Consider the following 26468-nt stretch of genomic DNA (forward strand, 5'->3'; position numbering starts at 1 on the left):
AGTTTTTCCAGCCATAGTTCATAGGATTTGAGTTAGAATAATGTGTCACAAGTTAGTTCAAGTCAGGAACTTTTCTGCCCCGAAAAACAGGGGAACCATGGACTTTAAGCTTAGGCCTAGGGAGGCCCAAGCTAGGCCCTTGAGCCACATCAAGTTTGGGAGTTGATTTATGATCAGAAGAGTCTAGTGTAGAAGTTTTGGAGGTAAAATTGTTGTGTAAGAGTGTCTAATGCACTCAAAAAACCATATATGTCATTCTGAAATTTACCTTAGTAAGCACCTTCACTTACTACATAGTTTTAGAGCATTTATGAGTGAGGCCTAGGTTGACCACTATAGTTTCAGGATAGCATAAAGCCAGTTGAGTGAAAGGCCCAAGTGAGGGTCAATAGTTTTTGGATAGTTTAGTAAAGGCACATCGAGTTAGGAGGCCAAAATTTGGAGACTTTGTCTAGTTTAGCGATCAAGTGACTTAAGTTGTGGAACGAGATCATCCAAGCCTAGTGTTGCAATATGGTGTGTGTGTGATATTGTTTGGTATTTAAAATATGGTATGTGAGTATATGTGGCTATGTGTACTATTATATATATAAGGTGATTATAAATTGCGTGCATATAGGCCTAAGTGCCATTTGTGTTTAATTTTGGGTTGTAAATAGGTTGCGTTGGTGAGAATATATTATAATGAGGTTATTATTAATTGTGTAGGATCTCGAGACGAGGATAAACTTACCATAAAGGTAGAGTAAAACTTCCAGTTGTTTCTACTTTCCAGTCCAGTCCAGTCCAGCCTTCTCAAGGCAAGTGATTCAACCTACTTTTTAGTTTACACTGTGAATGTGTGATAACTAGTTCTTATATATATGATGCGAGTATCCTGATTTACCTTGTTATACCCGGACCAAGTGATTCTTAAACCTATCTTCGTATTATATAGAAATGACATGAACCCTCAAGTACTTATTGCAAGTAGATCAAAAATCATACCATGCTAGTATACCAATGTAATCGGGATGCCATGATAAAATAGGTTATAATACCTGATTGATCCTTTGATTAACATGCTATTGATTACTGAGAAATCTTGATTTTACACCCTGATGCTTGATTTAACTCTTGTAAGAACCCCGATAGAAACTTTATCTTGATACCTAAAAGCCAGATATTCTTTAAAGTCGTTCATGATTGTTTGATAACCCTATCCTTACCCTAAAGCTTGACATCCTGATATATCTTGAGATAATGATCACTTTCTTTATATCTTAACACCTCTATCATACTTTTAACCAGTAATGCTTATCTTCTTGATGTTCTAATACCTATACCTTGTCTAAAACCACTGCTTTAAGCCTAGTTTGGCATTACTCTTTCATATTATCCAATAACCCTACTAAATCTCCTTGTCAAAATTCTTATAAATGGAAACCTTTCGATTACCCTAATAGAGTAAAGTCTAGTGGATCATAGCCCTAAGATTTAGTGAACATAATTCCAGTGTTTCAAGTCAATCTACAATCCCTTGATAAAGATGTTTACTGTTTAAGAAATTTTATTATCAATCGGCATCAGTTTTTGAAATGATTAAAATTCGGATTTTCAGTCCCAAAGGGGGATAAATATTTTCTTTAAATAGTGGATCTGGACTGAGATGCAAATCCTTTCCACACTGATATTGTAGGTTTAAAAGTTTCCTAGGGATCCCATTAATATTTTAGAACCCAGCGAGGTTCGGGATTACTTCACGGCTGATCACCGGCTGTAATCCGTAGCGTCATAAAATGGTTTTTGATTAAGATATGATTTTGAAAAAGTTTTTGAAACAAGCAAATGATGCCATCACCCAAAAGATCATCTCTTGTTGTTATTAGTTATATCTACACATTGTCATTCTTTAATATATATCTCGATTTATGTTTTATATCATATTGTTTAGCATTTGTTGAGCATTTGGCTCACTACTTGCTTTAACCCTGATATTACAGCTAGCAGCTATGGTTAGATTCAAGCAGACAGCATGTAAGACTTGTGATGCCGATGCGTATGTCCGAGCTCAGGTAGAATAAGAGATAGTTTTGTGTGAGGACTCGATATTAAAACCATTTATAATAGTTAGTAGTGTTGGGTTGTTCCAAACCCTAAACTGTAAGATCTTCGATTCAGTTGTATTTACTTTCTTTTAAATATTGTAATAGTTATATATTATGTATGGTTAAGTTGGGGGTGTGACACTTATGGTACGAAAGTCTTCATTCTAATCAAACAGCACGAAAGTAATCAACACAAATCTTCGCAATATTCTCATTTCTTATTCTTAATATGCTCCAAATATTCCGAACCTTGATAGAGTATATTTGTATATATATTTTAGATGATTTTATCCTCATATTTATTGTGTTTTGCATTGATCTGGATATTAATTTAATAGATTTTGATGTTTTATTGTAGATTACAAGAAAATTCTAGACTTTGAAGGATTATGAGCAAAAAGTCCTATTTTCGATTGAAAATATAAGAAAATTCGAAATATTGGACTACACGGGCTTTAAATACTGTTTGGGCCGTATCTAGAGATCCAGAAGCCCGTTTTTTACGATCTTACAGTCCACGCGAAGCCCACGAAATTATCTTTAATTAAGAGATGGTCCAGTAAGGAGAATCTAGCTGGAGCATCCCAGAAACTGCAGTGAACAGAAAGCTATGAATTTTTGTTACAGAATCATACTCGGTCTAGAACTCTCACTTGTAATTTGATTAGTACAAAAAAATACTTTTATTATAGGACCAGATTATAGATCTTATTATTAGTTTAGACATATTAGAGATATGTATTATTATAGAGTAGAAGTTTATTTAGGGTTTTATATACAGAGAAGAAAACCTTGGATTTTGGTCTCGTGATAAGATTGAATATTACAGGTTTTCTTATCTGATTTCTTATGTGTTCTTATTAGTTCAATTATGCTTCTTTATTGTCTTAGCTATTTTACTTGTGTAATTATTAGCGAGTAGTCGTTTTTTGGGGTATAGAAGGGGAAGCCATGTTTGCACTATATGTCAGATATATTTGTGATGTCATGTCTAATAATGATTTGTATTTAGTTTTCAGATCTTGACTAACAGAACAAATCAGGATTTAACTGGAAATCAGTACTTATACTGAAGTCAGAACTTAAGATATCAGAACTTAAGATATCAGAAGATATTCATCAGGAGATAATATCAGGACTTAAGAAGACTTTCAGATTAGGAAGGCGGCTGATTGAAAGGAAAGAAGATTGAGATTAACACAAGAAGAGATATGCATGGAGAGGAATTCTATGAAGAATAGAAGACTTGGAGGAAAAGATAACTAATTGATATATTTTAGGATGCAGACTTATATTCGATATTAATTAGAAGATTATCTTGTAACTGTGTGGTATATAAACACATCATAGGGTTTATACTAGATGTGTTATTGTTATCGAGAATATTATTCATTATAACCCTAGCAACTCTCGTGATATTTGTTCATCACTGAGAGAGAACGGTTCCATTGCAATAATGTTTTATTAATAAGATTATTCTGTGTTTTATACTTGTGTTCTTAATTCGATTTGATTGTAGTATACACTGTATTCAACCCCCTTCTACAGTGTGTGTGACCTAACAAGTGGTATCAGAGCCAATCTGTTAACACATATACAGTAAAGATCCAAAACAATCATGTCTGAAGAAGAACAAACTCCAACAAAGCCCACCAAAACTGAAGCAACTCCAAAGAATCAAATCCATAGTCGATATGAGACTATTAGGGTTCCCATACTAAGACCTTCTGAGTATCCCATATGGAAAGTGAGGATAACTATGTTTCTGGAAGCTACAGATCCAGAATACCTTGACAGAATTAATGAAGGACCACATAAGCCAACCAAGCTCTCTGTTGTAGTTGCAGATCAGCCAGCAATGACTGTACCAAAGGAAAAAAGTGAATATATAGCTGAAGATATCTCATCTATTGCCAAGGATGCAAAGGTAAGGCATTTGCTGCAAAGTGCCATTGATAATGTCATGTCAAACAGGGTAATTAACTGCAAGACTGCAAAGGAGATATGGGATGCCTTGGAGACAAGATGCCAGGGAACTGTGATGCAATTAAGAAGAACAGGAGGACTATACTCACTCAAGAGTATGAGCACTTTGACTCAAAACCTGATGAGTCATTAACTGGTTTATATGACAGATTTGTCAAACTCTTGAATGATCTGTCACTGGTGGATAATGAATATGATCTTGAAGATACTAATCTTAAATTCCTTTTAGCTCTTCCTGAAAGTTGGGATTTGAAGGCAACTACTATAAGAGACAACTATGCTCTTGATGAAACAACTCTTGATGAAATTTATGGTATGCTCAAAACTCATGAACTTGAGATGGATCAAACAAGCAAGAGATATGGGAGAAAGTCCAGAACAGTTGCTCTTAAGGCTGAGGAGGAATCCCCCAAAGTGGCTGCCTCAAAGAAAGGAAAAGAAAAGGCTCTCATCACAAAGTCTGATTTAGATTCATCAAGTTCTGATGATGATGAGGATGATTCAAAAACTGAAAGTCTATCTGAGATGGATGCTGATGAAGAGATGATGAGATTGTGTGCTCTTATGGTGAAGGGCATCACAAAGATAGCTTACAGGAAATTCAGAAAGGGAAAGAAATTTTCCAGGAAAAGTGGAAGTTCTGATAAGATTGGATTCAGAAAATTTGAAGGCAAAGCAGGAAAGTCTGACATAGGAGATTACTCAAATGTTAAATTCTATAATTGTGGGGAGAAAGGCCACATATCTCCTGATTGCAAGAAAGGAAAAGGTGACAAAGGCAAGGCACTTGTCATAAAGAAGAAAAGCTAGACATACACTTCAGATTCTGAACATGAGGTGAACTATGCCTTGATGGCAAATGCTGATAGCAGTTCTGAAGCTGCTGAGTTAACAGTACCTCAAACAACTTATGCTTTTCATACTGATGATATTAATGAGTTGAGATCTTATCTTTAAAACCATATTCATTAGCTATAGAGATCAGACTTTAACATGTGATAGGTTAACTTCTTAAAATTTGGCTTTTAAGAAAATGAATGACTATTTAGAAAAAGAGTTAGTTATGTTCCATCAAACTCAGAAAGAAAGAGATTATGCCTTTTATGTTAGAGATGAAGTGTTAAAATTGAATCAATCTCTAAAAACTGAGTTAGAAAAGGAAAAAGAGATTATCAGGACTTGAACTAACTCTGGCAGAACAACTCAGAATTTGCTAAGTAGTGGAAACTGGAAAGAGGGCTTAGGTTATGGAGATGATAAAAGTGAAATAGGAACTGAACAAATTAAGCCAATTATTGTTAAACAGACTACTAAGCCAAAGGTAAGCCCTGTTAAGTTTGTAGCTAAAACTGTAAAGTCTGATTCTGAAAAGATGAAAGATAATGATACAGAAGTTAAGGCAGAGTCAACTTCTGATAAATTAAAACAGGATAAACCAGCTGAAGTTAATATAGGCTTAATGACAAAGAAGCAGCTTAAGTATAAGCTGAAAGAGATTAAGAATGTAAACAAGGTAAAGCCACCTAGGAAAAATAGGAATGGAAAGGAAGGTGTGAATAAAATCAATAATTATAAGTCTGTTCCTAATGCTCCTAGAAAAAAATGCAATAACTGTGGAAACACTAACCATCTTGCTTCTTTTTGCAGGAAGAATAAGGATATAAATTTTTTACCTCCTAAATCAGGAGTTAAGAGTCAGAATGTTAGGTTTAAACCACAAAATCCTTGTTTTCATTGTGGTAGTTTATGGCATTCCATTTATACTTGTAAGGAATATCATAGTTTGTACTATAATTATTATTAAATAAAACCTTCTTTGAAGAAAGTTAGCATTATTCCTTCTAGTGTAAGTTCTGATGCAAAGTCTGATATTGTAAATTCTGATAAGTAAATGTTAGCATAAACTCTGAAGTTAAATCCGCTGCAAATGCTAACAAACTTAATAAGACCAAAGGATCCAAGCAAGTCTGGGTCCTTAAAACTAATCATTAATGGTCTTTGTGATTGCAGGGCAACAGGAAAAACATCCTAGTTCTGGACAGTGCATGTTCAGGACATATGACTGGAAATAAAGCCCTGCTATCAGACTTTGTGGAGAAAGCTGGCCCAGGAGTTTCTTATGGAGATGGCAACATGGGAAAAACTCTGGGATATGGCAATATCAATCTTGGGAATGTCATCATTGAAAAAGTAGCTCTAGTCTCAGGACTTAAATAAAATCTGCTGAGTGTTAGTCAAATCTATGACAGAGGTTATCATGTGGATTTCTTTGAAGAATATTGTGAAGTTGTAAGAAAATCTATAGGAAAAGTTGTTCTGAAGGGATACAGGCATGGTAACATTTATGAAGCCAAGCTTTCAACAAGTTCTGATGGTTCTGCAATCTGTCTATTAAGTAGAGCATCAATTGAAGAAAGCTGGGATTGGCACAAGAAACTCTCTCATTTAAACTTTAACAATATAAATGAACTAGTCAAGAAAGATCTTGTGAGAGGACTGCCAAAATCAGTATTTGCTCCTGATTGCCTTTATGATTCATGTCAAAAGGAAAAATAAAGAAAATCTTCAATTCTTGAGCCTTATCACCTACTACATGTTGATCTGTTTGGTCCAGTAAATGTCATGTCTATTACAAAGAAGAAATATGCTATGGTTATTTCTTGCACACAAAAAGTGAAACTGCTTCTATCTTGATTGATCATGTCAAACAACTGGATAAATTGGTCAAAGACTCTGTGAAAATCTTAAGAAGTGATAATGGCATTGAGTTCAAGAATATGATTATGGAAGAGTTCTGCAAAGACCATGGAGTAAAGCAGGAATTCTCTGCTCCTGGAACTCCACAACAAAATGGAGTTGTTGAAAGAAATAATAGAACTCTTATTGAAGCTGCAAGAACTATGCTTGATGAAGCAAAGTTACCAACCTACTTTTGGGCTAAAGCAGTGCAACACTTATCAACAAGCATGGAAAGACACCATATGAGATGGTGAAGAAAAAGAAGCCAAATCTGAAGTACTTTCATGTATTTGGATGCAAGTGTTTTGTTCTTAAGACTCATCCTGAACAGCTATCCAAATTTGATCTAAAAGCTGATGAAGGAATTCTTGTTGGATATCCACTTTCCACAAAAGCCTTCAGAGTCTATAATTTAAGAACAAGGGTTGTCATGGAATCTATCAATGTCTCTTTTGATGATAAGAAGATTACTGGACTGGAAGATTTCAATGATCATGATCAGCTGAGATTTGAGAATGAAGTTTTAAATTCTGATTCTGTAAATTCTGATAGTCTAAATCCTGATACTACAAACTCTGATGAGTTAAACTCTGATGTTATTGAAACTGTGTTGACTACGCCAAAAGAAAATGCACTTGTGCAGGGGGAGCAAATTGAAGATCCAACCACATCTCAAGTAGCATTAGAACCTAGAACAAGCTCTTCAAGTTTTGATTCATCAAGTTCTGATGGGCCAAGTTCTGATAATTCTGGAAACTCAAATTCTGAAGGATCCAACTCAGAGAGCATAATTTCAGGGGGAGTATCAGAAAATGTTGATGGAAACATTATGAATCATGGGGAGCATCCAGTTCTAGAGATAACCTTCCATCTGCAAGGAAGTAGACTAAAGCACATACACTTGACTTGATTATTGGAGATCCTGAAGCAGGTATTAGAACTAGAACATCAACATCAAATGAATGTCTCTATCATTCTTTTCTTTCTCAGACTGAACCAAAGAAAGTGGAAGAAGCTCTTCAAGATGCTGATTGGGTGCAAGCATTGTAGGAAGAGTTAAATGAATTTGAAAGATATAAAGTCTGGACCCTAATGCCAAGACCAAAGAATAGATCTGTTGTTGGTACAAAATGGGTGTTTAGAAACAAAACTGACAGTGATGGCATAATTACAAGAAATAAAGCAAGACTGGTTGCAAAAGGATACTCTCAATAGGAGGGAATTGATTATGATGAAACATTTGCACCTATTGCTAGATTGGAAGCCATAAGGATATTTTTGGCTTATGCTGCTCATAAAAAGTATAAAGTCTTTCAAATGGATGTAAAAAGTGCTTTTCTTAATGGAGAATTAAAAGAAGAAGTATATGTTGAACAAAATCCAGGTTTTGTAGATTCAAAATTTCCTAATCATGTCTATAGACTTGATAAAGCACTTTATGGCCTTAAGCAAGCTCCAAGAGCATGGTATTAGACATTAGCTCAGTTTCTTCTGGAAAGTGGATTTAACAGAGGGACAATTGACAAAACTTTATTCTATCTCAACCATGGTAAGGACTTACTTTTGGTGCAGATATATGTTGATGATATCATTTTTGGTTCTACAAATTATAGACTTTGTAAAAGGTTTTCCAAGCTAATGCAGTCAAGATATCAAATGAGTATGATGGGAGAACTTAGCTATTTTCTGGGCCTTCAAGTCAAGCAGAATGATGAAGGAACTTTTATTTGTCAATCTAAGTACACCAGAAATTTTTGAAGAAATTTGGAATGAAAGACTGTTCAAGTGCATCCAATCCTATGGCCATTGCAACAAAATTGGATAAGGATACTGGTACATCAGTAGATATTACTGATTACAGAGGTATGATTGGCTCACTAATCTATCTAACTGCAAGTAGACCTGATATTATGTATGCTACCTGTCTTTGTGCAAGATTTCAAGCAGATCCAAGAGAATCTCGCTTAACAGCTGTGAAAAGAATTTTCAAGTACCTTAAGGGTATAGCTGATCTAGGATTGTGGTATCCTAGGGAATCAGACTTTAAGCTAATAGGTTACTCAGATGCAGATTTTGCAGGGTGCAAAATTGACAGGAAAAGCACAAGTGGAAGCTGCCAATTTCTTAGAGGCAGATTAGTTTCTTGGTTTAGCAAGAAACAAAAGTCAATTTCCACATCAACTGTAGAGGCATAGTACATTGCTGCAGGAAGCTGTTGTGCACAAATTCTTTGGATGAAGAATCAGTTACTGGATTATGGGTTAGAATTTTCTAAAATCCCTATTTACTGTGATAATCAAAGTGCTATTGCTATGATAGGTAATCCAGTTTAGCACTCACTGACAAAGGACATCAACATTAGGTACCACTTCATAAGGGAAGATGTGATGGAAGGTACAGTGGAATTGCATTTTGTTCCAACAGATCAACAACTAGCAGATATCTTCACAAAACCACTGAATGATATCATATGTAGAAGTTGCAGTGGTTCATCAATTGCAGATTCAAGCTTCTTACTGAATGATACTTTCTTTTGCTTTCCTTTCTGACAAGCATCACACAGTCCATCCCTTGTGAATTCCACTAGAGGCATTCCTCTAACTAAGTCCTTTTTGACTAGATCATTCATTGTCTTGAAATTCAAATGGGACAGCTTCTTGTGCCATAGCCAACTTTCAACTGGACTTGCTTTGCTGAGAAGACAAGTAATGGATTCTGCATCTGTAGAGTTGAAATCAGCTAAGTACACATTCCCTTTTCTAACTCCAGTTAGAACCACTTTATTGTCCTTTTTACTTGTGACAATACAGGCTTCAGAATTAAAGGAAACAGTATTCCCTCTGTCACATAGTTGACTGATGCTCAATAAATTGTGTTTGAGACCATCAACCAATGCAACTTCATCAATGATGACATTTTCTTTTGAAATCAAGCCATATCCCATAGTGAATCCTTTGCTGTCATCTCCAAAGGTTATGCTAGGGCCAGCTCTCTCCTTAAACTCTGTGAGCAGGGTGAAATCTCCTGTCATGTGTCTTGAACAACCATTGTCCAAGTACCATAGATTCCTTCTTTGTCCCTGCACACAACAAAATCAATCAAGTTGATTTTGGTACCCAAGTTTCCTTGGGTCCAGCCTTGTTAGTCTTTTTCCTAGACTTCATTCCTCCTGCATCTTTTGACTTAGGTAACTTTGGGTCAACCTTGGTCTCAGATGTGGTTGGTTGAAGTGTAGGGTTAGTCACAGAATCATTTAACACATTTGATTGAATTTGATAAGTCATAGGTTGTGCAAACATGTTATTCCACATAGGCATATTGTATGGCATTTGAGGCATACTAAATGCAGTAAGGTAAGGATTGTTAATGTATGGCATGTTTGCAAAATGTGCATGGGGATTCTGGTGAGACATAACAGGCATAGCATGCAGAGGTGACATAGACATGTTAGGCATGGAGGGATTTGAAGGCATGGGAGCATTTTTAACAGATTTGCAATTATCAGATAGGTGATTAACACTTTTACAATGTACACAGCTTTTTCTAGGAGCATACCTATCAGGTGTGTAATTGATATGTTTATTAATCCCTACCTTCCCATTTCTTTTAGATTTTCTTTTAGTTTCCTTCTTATCCTCAACCAACTTAAGCCTATCTTTCAACTAATCTAAAGTCATGTGTCCTATATTCACCTTACTGACATCTCTGGATGTGCTAGCTCCTTCTTTGACAAAGTTCTTGAGAGTTGAATCATTCTTTTTATTTTTAAAAGAACTTGCCTATTTTAATTGATGAGCCTTCAACGGATGCTCCTTTTCTTTCTTCAACGGATAACTTTCATCATCCGTTGATTCCACATCCGTTGACAATCCATCAATTAATTCTAACTTCTTTTTGTTTTTCTTCCAGGCATCCTCACAGAATGATTCAATTCCCTGAACCTTGGCAATTTGAACACCAACATCCCTAGATGTTTTCCAGGCCTTGATTACCTCTTGCTCACTTTCTAACTGTTTAGAAAGAATTTCTACTTTCTTAACAGCTTCTTCTAGTTCACTCTCAACAGTCAAGCATTTAAGTTTAATCTTTTCAAGCTCAATTACCTGACTCTCTAACACAGCATTCCTATCACTTAAAAACACATTATTTTCTTTGATCCTAGTGTTTTCTTTAGCTAGTGATTTAAGAGAAACACGCAAATGATATAATTCATTGGACATATCATTTATGGCTTCACTACATTCATGTTTAGAAAGCTGAGAGAGATCAGTAGTAATTACCTGGTTGCTTGATGAACTAGTTTCATTTTCATCAGAATTAGCCATCAGGGCTAGGTTGACATATTCCACATCATCATCTACATTTACCCCATCTGCTGCCCAATCATCTTGAGTGAGAAAAGCTCTTTCCTTTTGTTTGAGCAAATCAAAGTACTTCCTTTTGTAATCAACTTGCTCAAATTTCTTTTTCTCAGAATTTGGCTTCCTATACTCACTTGCAAAGTGTCCACTAATGCCACAGTTGTAACATTTGAACTTTGATTTGTCCACCATGTTTTTGTTTGGCTTAGTGAACTTTGTGTTTTTCCTGAACTTCATCTTTGCAAACCTCCTGGACAGAAAGGCCAGATATTCATCAATATCATCAGATTCATTCTGACTGGAATTGTCTTCATCCTCAGCAACTTGCTCTTTACCCTTGCTTGATTCTGATTTGCTTGTGCCAATTTTGAGACTTGGCATTGTCTTTTCCTCATTTCTGGCTTCAACTTTTTCACTGTCAGCTACAAGTGCAACTGATCCTCCTTTTCTCTTTCCCTTTTCCAACAGCTCATCTTGCTCCATCTCAAGTTCATAAGTCTTCAAAATTCCATATAATCTTTCAAGTGTGAAGTCCTTATAATCTTGAGAATTTCTTAGAGAAACAGTCATAGGCTTCCATTCCTTTGGTAGAGACCTTAGAAATTTTAAATTGGAGTCCTTGACTTGGTACACTCTCCCATACAGCTTTAATCCATTCAATAGTTTCTGAAATCTGTTGAATGTATCATTCAATGATTCTCCTTCTTCAAAATGAAAATATTCATATTGTTGAATGAGAAGCTGCATTTTGTTTTCTCTAACTTGCTCAGTGCCTTCACAGATAAGCTGCACAGTATCCCAAATTTCCTTAGCAGTTTGGCTATTGATGACATTGTCAAACATATCTTGATCCAGGCCATTAAACAAAATGTTCATGGCTTTCTTGTCCTTGTGGACCTCTTCAATATCTTCAACAGTCCATTCTGCCTTTGGCTTGGGAATAGACTGTCCAACAGCAACTGTAGCAGTAGCAGCTGTGGCCACCTTGTGTGGGATGTGAGGACCATTCTCAATGCAGTTGATGTAGCTTTCATCTTGAGAGAGAAGATGTAAATGCATCTTCACCTTCCAGTGATGATAGTTATCTCTTTCCAGGATTGGAATCTTTACACCAATATCCTTCTTACTCATGATGTTAGCAGAATAGATCTTTAAACTCTTTGTATGTTAAGAGCTAGCTCTGATACCAATTGTTATTCCCAGTGGACTAACAATGAGATTTACAGAAGGGGGGTTGAATGTAAATCTCAAAACTTTTTCAAGTTTTGAGCAGTTTGTAAGACTAAGTGTTTGAGTGATCAAATGTGTGTGAATTGCTTGGAGCTGATGCAGACAGATATATATTCAAACACAAATGTAATGAACACAAAGAACTTAAAAACTTTTCTGGTGGATTTGTTGTTCCACCAGAGATGTGTTATTTCAGAAAATTTGTGATTCAAAACTAAATCACAGCTGCTTCCTAGTACAAACTAGATGATTTTCTCTCTTGATATTTCTAAACAGCTCAGGGAAAATTCAACTCTAATTACTAGCTACTACTTGGTTTATATAACACCAAGTTTACAAGTGAAGACAAAGATAAAGTACAATAAGACAATAGTTCTCCACTTGTTTCTGTTCCATTTTTATCCAGTATAATATGGAATTATCTGTTGACTTTCATTTTGAACCAGACTAAAAACGGCTGCTTTTTCTGCTGTTCCTGAAATAGGCTACCACATCTCTGTCAATCCATGTGCCTCTGTCAGCTTTGTTAACTGTCACTATCAACTGCTATGAGACTGAGCATCCGTTGAAGCTTTCATCCGTTGATGGCTTTATCCGTTGATGCTCTAGCAGTGCATCCGTTGAAGCTTTCATCCGTTGATGGCTTTATCCGTTGATGCTCTAGCAGTTGAAGCTTTATCCGTTGAAGCACTTATCCGTTGATGGATATTATCTGTTGAAGTGTTAGAGACATCCGTTGAAGCTTAGTTTCTTATCCGTTGAAGGTCTTCAATATCCGTTGACACATCTTCACTTATACAAAATTACAAGGCATGAAATATTTACAATTAGCCCTCCTATTTGTACATCCATTAGTAGTCAACATGACTGATTATCTCCTAACAACATCTAAGAATTACAGCTTGAAATCAGAGAGTGAGATGTGCTACAATACCAAACTTATTGCTAAGTAAGGCTACTCCTTCAACGGATAGCCAAGATGGTCTTATCCGTTGAGGCTACAAACACTAGATTTCTACTTAAGTGTTTTGCTGAACTTATCATCAAACTAATACACATATTCCTAACATAAGCTACTCACTCAACGGATAATAAGTCATCATCCGTTGGGACTGTAATGAGTTATCCGTCGGGACTATAATTCTTATCCGTCGAGTGCTACATTATTTCACTAAGTAAAATCTGATTAGGTGTTTTGTTCATGTAATCATCACGTACACAGCATATGCACAACAGGATCAAACAGCAACAAAGCACAAGAACACAGCCGAGAAACTTGAAGAACTCGCCGGAATTTTCCGGAATCCAGCGAGCTTCAACACATCCGGCGAACCCCCGAATCACACCAAAACATCACGAAAACTTCTGTTTTTCACACCAAACTCGACCAAAATCATTCCATAAATTGAATGGAAGCAACTACAACATCAAACAATCAAACCCACACAAAAATCGATCAAAACCATCAAGAACAACAAACTTTCCGGCCAAAAAATTGATTTGCTTCGTTTCTCAACCATAATCGACGTACTATATATCAAAACGATGCTAGAAACACGTACAATCTAATCATATCATCACAATCAACAACCAATTAACGTATAACCCAAAATATTGAAAAATATAAACCAACAAAATCTTTAACTCGACCTAATCATTCCGGCAATAGAACGAACACAAAAATGGTATGAATCGACTCTAAATAACATGTTAAAGCTAATCCTAACATCAATAACAACCAAAAACTCCTGAAAATCAAGAACCCAATTCGTACAAAAAAGATGAACTACGTTTTTTGAGAAGTAACCAACCTTAGTTGATGATTCTGGTATCAATATAACAGGCTCGAAGTGAGCTTCGATTCGACTAATAGATCGTCAAAAACGGAGCAACGGATCTCCAGATATCGCAAGATTAAGATCAAGAATGAATTGAAACCTCCAAGAACAATTTAGATGATTTTTCTATTATTCTGAAAAATAAATAATTATCTGATTTTTTTAGATAATTATGAGAAATAAAATAGAAATTCAACTATTTATACTTATGGAATATTAATACATGTTGGATCATTTCGGATCCAAAAATAGATTACTTAGCCGCTAAGTAACTATAAAAACAATACAATTAAATACCAGATTTGGATAATTATCAAAAAACAGGCTTCTTATAAAATACTTTATAAGAAAATATTGTAATAATATCCCGTCTTTCGATAATACGGGTTTTGTTGATTTATCGAAATGATTATCGTATCGAAAATTTTGCGTCGGGACGCGCACGGGTCAAACCGTAATCCGGATCGAAAAAGTCAAAACACGGAAAATGTCCAGAATTATAAGATTGGGTTAGAAAGGAGTTTTCCGAAGAGTTCCGGGTTGTAAAAACGCAAAAACGGTTGAAGTTGGACGATTCCCGACTTTATAAAATAGTTTTATAATTACTCAGAAAATAATTATTAAATCTATAAATTCTTATAAAATCATATAACAATCCAAAAATTACCATAAAAATACCATAAATATCTATACTTTACTATGGACATATAATAATCAAAATACTTACACTTTGTCACATATAAACACCCGAATATAAATATCAATTATCAGATATTCACCAAAATTCCCATAATAATCACATAAAAAATTATTTATTAATAAAAATAATTGCACGATATTTCCCGGATATTACAAAACAATTTCAATTTACCGATATCAATAAGATCGGCTTTCAAATAACTTTTGAAAATAATCCCTTTAAGTAAATGTTTTCAGAAATTAAAAAGGATCGATATAACACTTAACAATTAGCGCATTACCATTTAATAACACCAACTCGTCAAACATGAATAAAAAATACACCATTTTATTCCCTCTAAATCATAAGAGCATATATATATATATATATATATTCAAATAATAATTATAATAATTCTAAAAATACGGGATCTTACAATTTACCCCCCTTATAAGGATTTCGTCCTCGGAATCAGCAGAAGAGAGCACTAGGGATCTTCTAGCCAACTTTCCAATCTTGTATACGTAACTTTTCTCAAAATCTGAAATAAAAACTTGGATTCCTTGTATAACATAATGATCACGGGAGCTTCACTCCGCACCACTATTCCATCAATATCCTTTGACCAATTCCTCAATAGAATTACTTTTACTGATTGCGAGAAAGAAGAATAGAAAGAAAGATAAAGAGAAAGAAAAAGAGAGAGATAAAGAGATAAATAGAGAGAGAATAAAGAAACAGACTGACTTCGTTATATGCCACTAATATTTTAATCGCATTGCAATCTACTGTTGCTATTGATAATCCCATTACTTTGGCTTGATCAAGATAACTCAACCCAACTTGATTGGCATACCATCGTATATTTGATATGTTAAGATCACGGAATTTCAAAGAGAAAAGAATTTCATATCATAACGGGACCAAAATCTGAATTTGGAAAAAAGTATTGTTGAAATAAAAGAATAACTGAGAGATCAATATGATCAAATGAACTTGGTATTGCGTGTCCAAATTAAGACACTACTAAAAGTTGTTAACCTTCTTGCAGTCACAACACACACAAGTGATGGCGTCCCATCCAACTCCTATCACACAGATAGGTTGTAATAATAATGATTTTAATAATAAGAATAATAATGATAATAATAATAATAATAATGAATATTTGTAAATATATTTTTTGTACTAATTAGAAACAGAATAGGTTAATGAATATGTATAAATAATTTAATTCGATTATTTTCAAAGCCCATTAGTAGACCCAATACTATATAAACATATACACTTACAAAAATAGCTGTCGGTAATAATGAAAACCTAAAAGAATTAAATTGCTGATAGAGGCTCACAAGAACAGAGGGAGGCGGGACAAGAGCACACAGGGATTAAAAGTGTAGCGGTATACTTTGTTTTGCGTACTCTGTAAAAAGTAAGTTTTCTTATTCAATAATCAATACATCAATTATAATTACAACTTCTATTGTCATGTTATTAACTAGAATTGACACAAACACAGAACACACACCTAGTTAGGTTTTGGCAGACGAAATTTGATAAACAATATAAAATATATTTTAAAATAATAAAGTTCACTTCTCTCATTATACTTTAAATTATATATATATATTGAATTTTATTTAGATTAAAATATATAAGGTTAATTTTACCGTGCTTATATAAGTATATGCGGTAGCGTTTGAGAGTGTTTATTCATTTTAATTTTGTATATGTTCGATTTTTTTAAAGTAGCACATATATTATGAATTAATTACTCATCATTATTTATGAACTCATTTCAATAGATTTTATATATTATTTTTAATTATTCTATTTGGCAATGTATTACTGTTTAATTTTAAGGTGACAAGCTAAGTATATGTTACTGGATTAGCATGACGTCATAGGTTCTGAATTTGAGTTTATTTTAATTGTCATATTCAAATTATTAAAAGCTATGTGCAGTCAATAGTATTTATATTAATATAAAAATAAGTCGGGGCCATGTATGTCAAAGTTAACTAGCTCATAGTATAAAAAGTGAGGGACATGGGGTGTTACTAGTGCTCTGGTCACATGTTTTGATTACGAGTCATATATGCATTAATAAAAAGAAATCAATACTGTAAGCCGAGACCTATCGCTTTATCAATAGATCGTATGTTAATTATAAATCATACTTTTATAATTAGGTCTGCAGGAGTTATGCGATTGCAGTTTTGTAAGTATTTAAGGTCATTACAATTAAGGTACGGATTCTGTCCCCTTTTTATTCCGCGATACTCCTCTTAGAAATTAAATATCCTTTATTCGTTGAATTTCATATTTATTCGCTCCACCAATATTGTTTGAGAATTGTTTCAAAAATTGATTTGGAAAATTTTAAATATATGTTTATGTGGTTTTCAAAACTTATTTATGACACCTTCAGTTTCGAAAAATCTGAATTATTTGTCCGAAGTGATTTTATATTTTGCGAGAAATATTATATTTCGTTTGGACCCTTAGTGTGATTTAGGGTATACCAAGTTAACCAGCTGTAGGGGTACTACAGCCATGTCATTGGGGCATCAGTGACATGACACTTCCGTGACAGTGTGATTGGTCACGGCGTATCCTTCTGTTAGCTCTTGGGAGGAGCTTTTGGCCATTTGATATTTGTTTCAGGATACGTAAGTACACCCAGAGTTTGATTTGTGATTTGATTTATGGTGACGTTGTATATGCCTTACACGTTATTCATTATGTTGCATGCATTAGGTACCCTATGATGTGTGTATTTGTATCTGTTCTGATCTCGGTATGAAATATCCTAACCCCTCGTTGCTTCAGCCTTATTTTTTTTAAATTATTGTTTTATTATAATTTGCAGATTATTTATTTCGAATCTTTTTGTTCTATAAATTGTATTTCAAATTCGTACTGGGCGTTTGGCTCATGTCGTATTCTTTTTCTGGTAGGTGCTTAGGGGGATGTGGGACTGTGTGATGGAGAGCTACCCCTTTTTATTGATTAGGATTTCAGACTTTATCAATATTTAGACTTAATTATTTATTTAGAGAATTTAGAATTATATTATTGGTTTAGATATTTTTGAAATTTAGTATTATTTTGGAAATTTTAGATTGTTAAATTATTGTTAGAAATATATTAGTGCTCTGTTTGCAGGTTTATGAATTTTAAGTAATATCTCCTTTTAAAAATAAAAAGAGGGTGTTACAGAGATGGTATCAGAGCTAGGATTATCTCTATAATTTATTTATATTAAAAAAAAAGAAAACAAATACATGTATCAAAACTATGATTATAATTTTTTGTTGTTGATTTAGTGAAGTACTTTTAGTTGTATATTTAATTCTTAATAATTTAAAAAAAAGTAATAAATATATTATATTTGCTCTCTAGGTGATTATTCTTCCTTGGCACAGTGTTAATTTGAGATATATAAAAAAGTTAATTCAAGGTTCGCATTTGTATCCCTATTATATTTCGAATATGTAAATGTCTGTCACGTGTCAGTTGTTAGAGATTACTGTCATCCATTGTATATAGTTTAGTCTTGTGAGAGGAAGCTGAAGCAATTTTGCATCATTGTGAGTTTTGAGTCTTTTGACTTATAAGAAGAAAAAAAAATTAGTTGTGTTTCTTAACATCTTGAAAAAATAAAATATTTAGACAGGCTATTAAAGAATAAAAGATTATTGTATCATAAATATCTAATTTATTCGATTTATATTGGAGTATTTAATTTTGTTTGATTCCGGGGACGAAATTCTTTTTAAGGAGGTATATATGTAATAATAGTGATTTTAATAATAAGAATAATAATGATAATAATAATTAATATTTATTATTATATATTGTGTACTAATTATAAACAGAATAGGTTAATGAATATGTATAAATAATTTAATTCGATTATTTTCAAAGCCCATTAGTAGACCCAATACTATATAAACATATACACTTACAAAAATAGCTGTCGGTAATAATGAAAACCTAAAAAAATTAAATTGCTGATAGAGGCTCACAAGAACAGAGGGAGGCGGGACAAGAGCACACAGGGATTAAAAGTGTAGCGGTATACTTTTTTTTGGGTTCTCTGTAAAAAGTAAGTTTTCTTATTCAATAATCAATACATCAATTATAATTACAACTTGTATTGTCATTTTATTAACTAGATTTGACACAAACATAGAACACACACCTAGTTAGGTTTTGGCAGACGAAATTTGATAAACAATATAAAATATATTTTAAAAAAATAAAGTTCACTTCTCTCATTGTACTTTAAATTATATATATATTGAATTTTATTTAGATTAAAATATATAAGGTTAATTTTACCGTGCTTATATAAGTATATGCTGTAGCGTTTGAGAGTGTTCATTCATTTTAATTTTGCATATGTTCGATTTTTTTAAAGTAGCACATATATTATGAATTAATTACTCATCATTATTTATGAACTCGTTTCAATAGATTTTATATATTATTTTTAATTATTCTATTTGGCAATGTATTGATGTGTAATTTTAAGGTGACAAGCTAATTATATGTTACTGGATTAGCATGACATCATAGGTTCTGAATTTGAGTTTATTTTAATTGTCATATTCAAATTATTAAAAGCTATGTGCAATCAATAGTATTTATATTAATATAAAAATAAGTCGGGGCCATGTATGTCAAAGTTAACTAGATCATAGTATAAAAAGTGAGGGACATGGGGTGTTACTAGTGCTCTGGTCACATGTTTTGATTACAAGTCATATATGCATTAATAAAAAGAAATCAATACTGTAGGCCGAGACCTATCGCTTTATCAAGAGATCGTATGTTAATTATAAATCATACTTTTATAATTAGGTCCGCAGGAGTTACGTGATTGCAGTTTTGTAAGTATTTAAGGTCATTGCAATTAAGGTACGGATTAAGTCCCCTTTTTATTCCGCGATACTCCTCTTAGAAATTAAATATCCCTTATTCGTTGAATTTCATATTTATTCGCTCCGTCAATATTGTTTGAGAATTGTTTCAAAAATTGATTTAGAAAATTTTAAATATATGTTTATGCGGTTTTCAAAACTTATTTATGACACCTTCTGTTTTGAAAAATCTGAATTGTTTGTCCGAAGTGATTTTATATTTTGCGAGAAATATTATTTTTCGTTTGGACCCTTAGTGTGATTTAGGGTATACCGAGTTAACCAGCTGTAGGGGTACTACAGCCATGTCATTGCGGCACCAGTGACATGACACTTCCGTGACAGTGTGATTGGTCACGGCGTATCCTTCTGTTAGCTCTTGGGAGGAGCTTTTGGCCATTTGATATTTGTTTCAGGATACGTGGGTACACCCAGAGTTTGATCTGTGATTTGATTTATGGTGACGTTGTATATGTCGTACACGTTATTCATTCTGTTGCACGCATTAGGTATCCTATGATGTGTGTATTTGTATATGTTCAGATCTCGGTATGAAATATCCTAACCCCTCGTTGCTTCAGCCTTATTTTTTTAAAATTGTTGTTTTATTATAATTTGCAGATTATTTATTTCTAATTTGTTTGTTCAATAAATTATATTTCAAATCTATACTGGGCGTTTGGTTCATGCCGTATTCTTTTTCTGGCAGGTCCTTAGGGGGATCTGGGACTGTGTGATGGAGAGCTACCCATTTTTATTGATTAGAATTTCGGACTTTATCAGTATTTAGACTTAATTATTTATTTACAGAATTCAGAATTTATATTATTTGTTTAGATATTTTGGAAATTTAGTATTATTTTGGAAATTTTAGATTTTTAAATTATTGTTAGAAATATATTAGTGCTCTGTTTGCAGGTTTATGAATTTTAAGTAATATTTCCTTTTAAAATTAAAAAGGGGATGTTAAAGAGATGGTATCAGATCAAGGATTATCTCTATAATTTATTTATATTAAAAAAAAGGAAAATAAATACATGTATCAAAACTATGATTATATTTTTTTTTTGTTGATTTAGTGAAGTGCTTTTAGTTGTATATTTAATTCTTAATAATTTTAAAAAAATTAATAAATATATTATATTTGCTCTCTAGGTGATTATTCTTCCTTGGAAGAGTGTTAATTTGAGATATGTAAGAAAGTTAATTCAAGGTTCGCATTTGTATCCCTATTACATTTTGGATATGTAAATGTCTGTCACGTGTCAGTTGTTAGAGATTACTGTCATCCATTGTACATAGTTTAGTCTTGTGAGAGGAAGCTGAAGCAATTTTGCATCATTGTGAATTTTGAGTCTTTTGACTTATAAGAAGAAAAAAAAAATTAGTTGTGTTTCTTAACATCTTGAAAAAATAAAATATTTAGACAGGCTATTAAAGAATAAAAGATTATTGTATCATAAATATCTAATTTATTCGATTTATATTGGAGTATTTGATTTTATTTGATTCCGGGGACGGAATTCTTTTTAAGGAGGTATATATGTAATAATAGTGATTTTAATAATAAGAATAATAATGATAATAATAATGAATATTTGTTATTATATATTGTGTAATAATTATAAATAGAATAGGTTAATGAATATGTATAAATAATTTAATTCGATTATTTTCAAAGCCCATTAGTAGACCCAATACTATATAAACATATACACTTACAAAAATAGCTGTCGGTAATAATGAAAACCTAAAAGAATTAAATTGTTGATAGAGGCTCACAAGAACAGAGGGAGGCGGGACAAGAGCACACAGGGATTAAAAGTGTAGCGGTATACTTTGTTTTGGGTTCTCTGTAAAAAGTAAGTTTTCTTATTCAATAATCAATACATCAATTATAATTACAGCTTGTATTGTCATGTTATTAACTAGATTTGACACAAACACAGAACACACACCTAGTTAGGTTTTGGCAGACGAAATTTGAAAAACAATATAAAATATATTTTAAAAAAATAAAGTTCACTTCTCCCATTATACTTTAAATTATATATATATTGAATTTTATTTAGATTAAAATATATAAGGTTAATTTTACCGTGCTTATATAAGTATATGCGGTAGCGTTTGAGAGTGTTTATTCATTTTAATTTTGTATATGTTCGATTTTTTTAAAGTAGCACATATACTGTGAATTAATTACTAATCATTATTTATGAACTCGTTTCAATAGATTTTATATATTATTTTTAATTATTCTATTTGGCAATGTATTGCTGTTTTTTTTTGACGAAAAGCTGGGATTTATTCAATCATTCAATCCAACATAATACAATCTTGAATCGAATTAGGAACAGAACTCCTATCGATTATACGACCTGACAAATAATATGACTCCCTAGCAACTTGATGGGCCACCATATTAGCAGACCGCTTAACAAATAACAAATCAACTTTGTTTAAGCGTAGAAGGTAATTACGACACTCCTCAATAAGTAACCCAAAATATGATCTAAGGGTTGCCTTACTTCTCACTGCTTGCACCATAACCAAGCAGTCGGACTCCACTGTAACCTCCTGCCAACCTCGAGCATCCAGCCAACTCAATGCCTCCTTGAAGGCCATTGTCTCTGCTAGAAGAGGAGAAACCATATTAGAATGAAAAACTGCCCTTGCCTCCAGAAGTTGACCTTCAGAATTTCTTGCTACTAGACCAAAACCAACCCCTCCACGATCCTCCATAATAGCAGCATCTACTGATACCTTAATTTTATTCGGTTGAGGTTTAACCCATGTTAAAGCTCCATCTCCTTCTACTAAAGGCTGAAGAGGAGTTACAAACGACCTGGTTTGGGTTACTTTCCACTGTATAAGGTACTGTCTTGCATCCGCAACTATTTTGTTGATTTTCGTGTGTCTTTGGTTCCAGACTACATCATTCCGCGACCTCCAAATTGCCCAGCACAACGTTATCACTTCTGCAAATTTGCTGCAACTGACTGTATGGAACAAAAACTGTAGCCAAGATTTGAAGCATGTGATCACCTGAAACTGAATTTCAGGAATCAAAATCATCCAACACTGGCGAGCATTTCTACAATTCACTAAGATGTGCACAATTGACTCCACCTCCTCCTGACACACTGGACAAAGAACCTGAACTGGAACATGCTTTTGTTGTTGGAAGACACTCAGATAATGCTCTCCATACAAGATTAAGAGCTTTTGGCGGAGCCTTTATACTCCATAAGGTTTGCCAAAGCTTATCATTTTCTTCCTCGCTCTAATTACTCATCTGAGATTGCAACACTCTGTACGCTGATTTGACCGAATAATTCCCTGAATCCTCCAGACACCAGAACAGTTGATCTTCATTATTAGACTCAGATAATGGAATGGCTAACACACATGCCTGATCCCTCTCATTCAGAACATCCTTCACCACCTCCATATCCCACTCCTTTCTATCCATACATAGCAATGAAGATACCACATTTCCTGTCAAAGGGGCTGGCCACGAAGTAATATAAGGATTATCTTTCAACAAAAGCCAGGGCTGATCCATAATTTGAATTCTTGAGCCATCACCAACTCTCCAACGAGCTCCAATAGTAAACAACTGCTTAGCTTCAAGAAGACTGCGCCAAATAAAACTGGGATTGTGACCTAGTTGAGCATGGAAAATATCAGAAGAATCATAATATTTAGCCTTATACAACCTCGACACTAGACTGTTAGGATTGCTGGCCAATCTCCATAACTGCTTACCAAGCATCGCAATATTGAAATCTCGAAAGTGTCTAAACCCCATGCCACCAGCATTTTTATGTTTAGCTAATCTCTCCCAAGACATCCAGTTAATTTTCGACGTATTATTCTGAGTTGAATTCCACCAGAACCTTGTAAGACTTTTTTCAATATTTCTTGTAATTTCCAGAGGCAAAAGGAACACATTCATAGCATAAGATGGCAATGTCTCTGCTACCTATTTCACCAAGATTTCCTTTCCAGCCCTCGAAACATAACTGCCTTCCCAACTACGAATCTTCATGTCAACTTTGTCCTTTAAAAACCCAAGAATGGCTGACTTGTTTCTGCCAATCACATTCGGTAGTCCCAGATATGTCGATTGATCATTTGCTTCTACCATTTGAAGATGCTGATTTATCGACTCTTTATTGTACTGCAGCACATTCGAACTATAAAATATTGAAGATTTTGACCTGTTCACTTGTTGTCCAGAGGCTTTTTCATAAATCTCCAGAATTTTGAGAATCCTCAATGCCTCATCTGAATTCGCTTTACAGAACAAGTACGAATCATCAGCAAAAAACATGTGGGTTACCATAGGTGCCTTTCTGCAAATTTTAACTCCATGTATCCACTTCTTAAGCTCATATTTCCTCAACAAAGCAGAAAAACCTTCAACACAAATAATGAATAAATAAGGAGACAGCGGATCACCTTGACGAAGACCCCGTGTTGGGACGATTGGACCCATATCATGCTCCCCATGAGTGATTGTATACTTGACTGAAGTAACACATTTAAGAACCAGCGACACCCACCATTGAGAAAAACCCATTTTCAGTAAAATTTCTCTCAAAAAGTCCCATTCTATCCGATCATATGCTTTCCTCATGTCGAGCTTCAAGGCCATATATCCATCCTTGCCCACCTTCCTCCCTTTCAAGTAATGCATGATTTCATAAGAAATCATGATGTTATCAGAGATTAGCCGATTCGGGGTAAAAGCACTTTGATTTTCAGACACTACATCATTTACTAAAATTTTCATTCTGTTGGCCATGACCTTGGTTATAATTTTCATAATAACATTGCAAAGAGCTATCGGCCTTAGATCCCCAACCATCATAGGGTTCTTCTTTTTCGGAATTAAAATAATGTTCGTATCATTGAGCCCCTGCAACAACTCACTAGTGGCAAAAAAATGTTTCGTCAAAGTGTAGACATCCTCACCAACAATTTGCCAGTGTTTCTGAAAAAACGCCGGTGTCATCCCATCAGGACCCGGTGCTTTATCAGGATGCATTTGGAAGAGTGCCAATTTAACTTCTTCTCTTGTAACCTCCTTGTTTAAATCCCCATTTTGCTCTGCTGTTATAGACTGAGGCACACAGTCAATTACATCTTCATACTCCACTCGACCAGTTGTAAAAAGATCCGAGTAAAAAGATTGAATATGATACTGCAAGCCATGTTCCCAATCAAGCCACTCACCTGAATCATTCTTAAGCTTGGTAATACGATTCATTCTTTGCCTTTTATTACAAGCTGCGTGAAAATACTTTGTGTTCTTATCACCTGCATTAAGCCAGAGTTGTTTAGAACGTTGTCGCCAAAAAATCTCTTTCTGATCAAGGATCAAAAAGAGCTGATTCTTAATATCCTTGTACTCCTTTATAGACTGAGCATCACGATTCCTACGAAGCAACTTCTGTCTCTGATGACATCCTTTAATACGCTTGCTGAAACAACTCGTAATTTCTTTTCCCCAGATACTTAAATTATTAGCACACAACTGTATCTTCTGTTGAACATTTGACACCACTATAGACTCCCAATTTTCTCGAACAATAATACTGCACAAAGGTTCCGACAACCATGCATTTTCAAAATGAAACCTCTCATTCCTTAGACCAGTATTGCTAACAATTGGCTCAAGAAAGATCGCACTATGATCTGAAGGAGAACCTTCCAGATTATACAATTTTGAAAAGGGAAATAACTCCAACCAACTAGACGTTACCATGGCTCTATCCAATCTAATTTCCAGCCAATTATCTGTGCCTCTTCCTCTCTCCCAGGTGAACGGGTACCCCACCAGCTCCATATCAATCAAGCCACCCTCTGTTAAGGTATCATTAAAACCATCCAATAGCCACTGAGGATAAGACGCTCCTCCTTTTTTATCTACCTGCGATACTATGTTGTTCATGTCACCGATAGTACACCACGGCAAATTAGCATCCCTCGATAAGTTACGGAGAAGATCCCAAGTTCTTCTTCTCTGACTCCTGTTAGGCTCACCATAAATCCCAGTTAGACGCCATGACTACATACCACTACCTGAGATTTCCACATCAATATGATTAACCGACCAACTACGTAACTGTACTTGATACTGATCCTTCCAAAATAAAGTTAAACCCCCACTACGCCCTTGAGCCTCCACTACTAACATGCCCTAAAACCCTAACCGAGATCGAATACCTTCCATCTTCCCCTCACTACTTAACGTTTCACAAAGAAAAACAAACGAAGGCCGTTGTTGACGAATCACTTCTTTGAGGAACTGAAACTTCCAGGGCGGCCCCATTCCTTGGCAGTTCCAACTTAGAATACTCATAATGATTGGCGGGCCTGCAATGCAGAACCCGCCATAAGCAAGTTTTTTAGCTCCATATTCTCATTACTCTGTGAAACTATCATGTATGTATCTTCATTATTATTATTATTATTCTGCTCTATAGTTAGCCCACTTAGAATGGGCTCGTCCACTCTACGTCTTTTTTGTTCTGCTATTTCCAGCCCATTTGACACTTTAGCACTTAGTATTTCCTTCGCTGGTACCATTTTCAAATTATTCCCAGCTGTGT

Source organism: Apium graveolens, chromosome 11 (assembly GCF_009905375.1).
Source record: "Apium graveolens cultivar Ventura chromosome 11, ASM990537v1, whole genome shotgun sequence".
Classification (NCBI taxonomy): domain Eukaryota; kingdom Viridiplantae; phylum Streptophyta; class Magnoliopsida; order Apiales; family Apiaceae; genus Apium; species Apium graveolens.